Source organism: Phacochoerus africanus, chromosome X (assembly GCF_016906955.1).
Source record: "Phacochoerus africanus isolate WHEZ1 chromosome X, ROS_Pafr_v1, whole genome shotgun sequence".
NCBI lineage: Eukaryota > Metazoa > Chordata > Mammalia > Artiodactyla > Suidae > Phacochoerus > Phacochoerus africanus.
In genome coordinates this window covers 58,328,379-58,332,940 of record NC_062560.1, presented here as the reverse complement: position 1 = coordinate 58,332,940, position 4,562 = coordinate 58,328,379, and positions in this window count along the sequence as shown.

Genomic DNA, 4,562 nt, shown 5'->3' with positions numbered 1-4,562 from the left:
TGACTCTGTACCCCATGCTCTTTTCCCTTTGCTATACAAAGGCCATGTTACTAGACCTGGCATGACTCTTTGACTCTTGTCTGCTTAACAAAATATCAAAAAGCAAGCATTTGAGGGGAAGGAGGGTATGTAGGTCCAATTTACAGGAGAATCAAAACTGGACTGAAAGAGATTTTAGAGTTGTGTTTTCTCCTCATCTTTGATATGCCTATTCGGTAATGTTTTTTAAAAAGATCATTTAATTTTGTCTTATGAAAATGAAGGATTGATTTTTTAGTTGGTAGATGCCAAGTCCTTGGCTTGGCTGTTTTTCAAAGAAAAAAAAAAAGCCCTTTTATGTGTCTATTACTTTACCAAGTTTCTAGCATGTGAAGTGTCAGCCCAAGAGATTGGCAATATCCACACATGCAGTTTGAGAAGTGGAAATGGTCTTGGTACCTCTGCAGTACTTGATACCTGGAGTAAAATCCCTATAAGGTTTTTTCATGAGGATAGCAGAATGTAAAAGATGATCTAGAATAATAAATATCATTGATGTTTTTGTTTAAAAATTTGGAGAGTATTGTCCAACCACTGAGTGGAAAAACTCAGCATTCAAATTCAGTAATAAAGTGTTGTCAAATAGAGAATTTTTTTAAGACATGATGTGAACGTAACATTTTTTCCCTTTAAAATGATTTTTAATTTTTTCCATTATAGCCAGTTTACTCGAAAATAGAGTATTTTTAAAATAATTTGCTATAATGGGAAAGAATCCTTCCCTTTTCAAGAAGTTCCTTAATTCTGTAATAACTACAACAAATAAAGTAGTAGAAGTATTTCTCTGACTAGAGAACATTGCTTTTGAGAGAATGTAGATCAATGATACTGTTTTTAAAGTGGCTACACACAAACAGCCTTGACACATTACAAGCCCAGAAAAAGCTTCAGAAATGTTTAAAAATTGCAAAGAAAAGCAAGATACCTTGAAGAAATGTTTTTGAAAAAGAAATGCCTTCATTTTCACAGGGAAAATAATCACTTGATACCAAGGACATTAATAGATGTTAGAACGACTGCCTATGTGAAATATATATATAATATAAGAAGAAACATAATTAGATACTGGGGCCAGTTCATGTGACTTTCAATAAATTATTCAGACTGTCTAGTATTAATGGCCTCTATCTGCAGTTTTGTCATGGAAACAACCTTTGAGCATATTATGCATGATGCTTATATATTATATATATACATATATTTCTTCATTTACCTTCTGCAGTCCTAAGAAAATATAGGAAATATAGGCCCAGAATCTCTTTGTACCTAGAGATTTCAATCTATAGTCTATTTTGCACTAAGCCCAGTCATTTCCTCAGGCCTTACAACATCAATGAGTGACATCAATAAGTGACAGCCCCGTTGTACAGGTAAGGAAACCTGAGGCTCAGAGAGATGAGAAATGATTTGCCCAATGTCACACAGTTAGGGATTGATAAAAACTCAGGGCCTTCCTCTTTCTAATACACCATACTACACCCACTGGTAAAGGAATGATGATAGTAAATGGAGAAGTTGTTTAGAAGTGAGACTAACATCTTCAAGTCTTGCTACTCCAATTGTGGTCTATAATCAGCTTCAGCATAAGCATTACCTGGGAGCTTATTATAAATGCAGATTCTTGGGCCTTATCGCAGACATCTGGGATTAGCATTTGTACTTTAGTGAGATCTCCAGAAGATATCTATGCCATTAAAGTTTGAGAAGCGCTGGTCGTAAGGCATTTGAGAAAATAAACTAGGTTGAGGAAGGAGGCCTCTTGGTGAGGCAAAGACCAACAATGGATAAGGCCAGTCTAGTATGTTGGGAGTGTTTACAAAGACTGTGTCCATAGCTGCCTGCTTCTTACTTTGCTTTGTCCATGGCCTTGCACTTTGATGACATATAAAGAAGTATTATACTTCAAAGAATAGTGAAACTAGCCTAGGAAATAAGAAGACTGAAAGTTACTTGACTTGCAAATCTGTGAGCATCGAAGACTTTATAAAGTCAACATGGAGCATTGGGAAAAGCTCCCTTCAGGAATCCTGGGGGTGCAGACTCACCTCTGTCACTGCCTCTCCATAATTCTGAGCAAATCCCTCTGCCTTTCTAGACTTCAAGCCAGGTAGTCTCAAAGGGCCTTTTCAGCTTTGACATTCAGTTGTTATCAGTCACGGGTTTTACTACAGTCAACACTGTGATTAAAGCACAGAAAATTTTACCCAGTTTTGTCTGGCCAGAGTTTACTATCTTTAATTCACATGAGAAGGAAAGTTCTGGGAGGAAATATCACAGTTATGACAAAGCAACATTAATGGGAATTGCAAGGAACTGAGAGGAGCATAATTCTAGTTATCCTAACAGTTTTCTAACTTGAAACTCTGCAGAACACTGTTTGAAATTGGCCAGTCTTTTAATTAAAGCATAACAAGGCATCCAGACTCTTCTGAAAACCAGCTGCTTCAAACCACACACTTGGGAATTAGCACCTATATCCTGAATAGGGCTTACTTTTCATGATTTAATAAAACTCTTCTGACTTGGGCTTTTGGAAGCTAATTTATTCATGAGGTGTTAGGGACTTTTAAAAAAGAGAAAATTCTTGCTCTTCATCTATCGGCCACTCATCTCTACAGGTAATTCTGATGCCCATTAGCTGAAGATAACTAGCTATAAGCTAACCTCTTAATATGGAGAAATAAACATAAAGAGAAGGGACTTGTTCAGGGTCACACACCAGAGCCAATGGCAGAAAACAGGTGTTCAGAGTATCACCCCAAGAGTCTTTCAACTCTACTTTCTTTGGGTGGCTAGTTTCACCAGAATCAAGCTATTTCTTCCAGCAGCAGAGAACACACTGGGGAGGATGAATAGGTTTCCATCCTCCTCTGAATACTTTATTTCCATCGCATGTTCAAACTCTTTGCTTCAGTTGAGCCTCACACAGCCATATCATGTAGTCGGAGAAAGGATGATTACCCACACTTTATTGAGGCTCAGAGAGGTGACATAACTTACCCAAGGTCACACAGATAGGAAATAGACTTGGATTTAGGTATTCTGATTTCACCTATGCTGCACTATTTCTCTAGGGGAGGAGAAGCAGCCCTCCAAACCCACAGCACTTCTGGGAAATTCAGGGGCTCTAAGCTCTTGATTTCTTCAAGCCAGGTGTGTTGCTTCAAAACAGATTGATTTTTTTCCCTGTTGAAGAATATCCTAACAGTTTTCTAACTTGAAACTCTACAGAGCACAATTATGTCTATCATTTTTTCTCATAGCAGCCCCATAAGGTAGGTATTTGACATATACAAAGTAAGGCCCATGAACATTGTATTAGTTTCCTATTGCTGTTGTAACAAGTGACTACAAACTTAGTGGCTTAAAACAACATCCATTTATTCTCTCACAGTTTGTATAGGTCAGAAGTTTGGCATAGTGTGGCTGGATTCTCTTCTCAGTGTCTCACTGAACTAAAATCAAGGTATCAGACAGGGATGTGGTTCTCATCTGGGACTCAAGATCATCTTCTAACCTCACTGGTTGTTAGCAAAATTCAGTTTCTTGTTAATGTAGGTCTGATGTTACCACATTTTTTCAATGTGGCCCCTTCTATCTTTAGGCTAAAGGCAGCACATCAAATCCTTTTGCTTCCCTTCCTGTATCTCTTTAACATCCACTTTTGCCTCTGCTGTTAAGGACTATACTTTCATTGGGATGATTTTATTGGGCCTACACAGACAATCCAGGATATTCTCCCTATTTTAAAGTCGGTAGTGGAGCTCCTGTGTAGCTCACTATGTTAAGGATCTGGTGTTGTCACTGCTGTGGCTTGGGTTGCTGCTGTGGTGTGAGTTTGACCCCTGGCCCAGGAACTTCTGTATGCCATGGACATGGCCAAAAAATAAAGTCAAGAGTTACCTTGATCATATCTTCAACATCTCTTTTGCCATAATTATGTAATTAATAATTATGTAATTAATCACAATTAATAATTGTGTAATTAATCACAGTCCTGGAGATTAGGTCATGGGATCTTCTTGGGGCCATAATGCTGCTTAGAACAGGCATGAAGCAGCTCCCTAAAGAAGCCCTCCTTTTCAGCATAAAGATATATGGCTCTCCCCCTTTAATCCTGGGGGGTAAAAAATGACCATTTACACACCACCTAGATAAGGGGTTAAAAATCCTAGTGTTTTCCAACTTTCCCATCTCTCAAGCATACACAAACGCAATTAGGTAGCACACCAAAGAAAGTGGCAGCTGGAGTACAAGTGAGGATCTTTGGAAACTGATGGTATTCCTAGATAGCACCTTCATGCTGGTGACCAGTCCCTTAACGAGGAACATTCTACCTAGGATAAGGTGGGGCAGAAACAGTTTTCCCAAAGGCCCAAGATAAGATATATATTCCCTGTATTGTATCACTTGACCAAAAGAGAGAACACATATATCATCTACTACATGAGCATAAGTGCTTTGCATGGGTTTACTGAATTTGTCCAGAGACTATTTCTACGAGGTAAGTATTGGTATTAGCC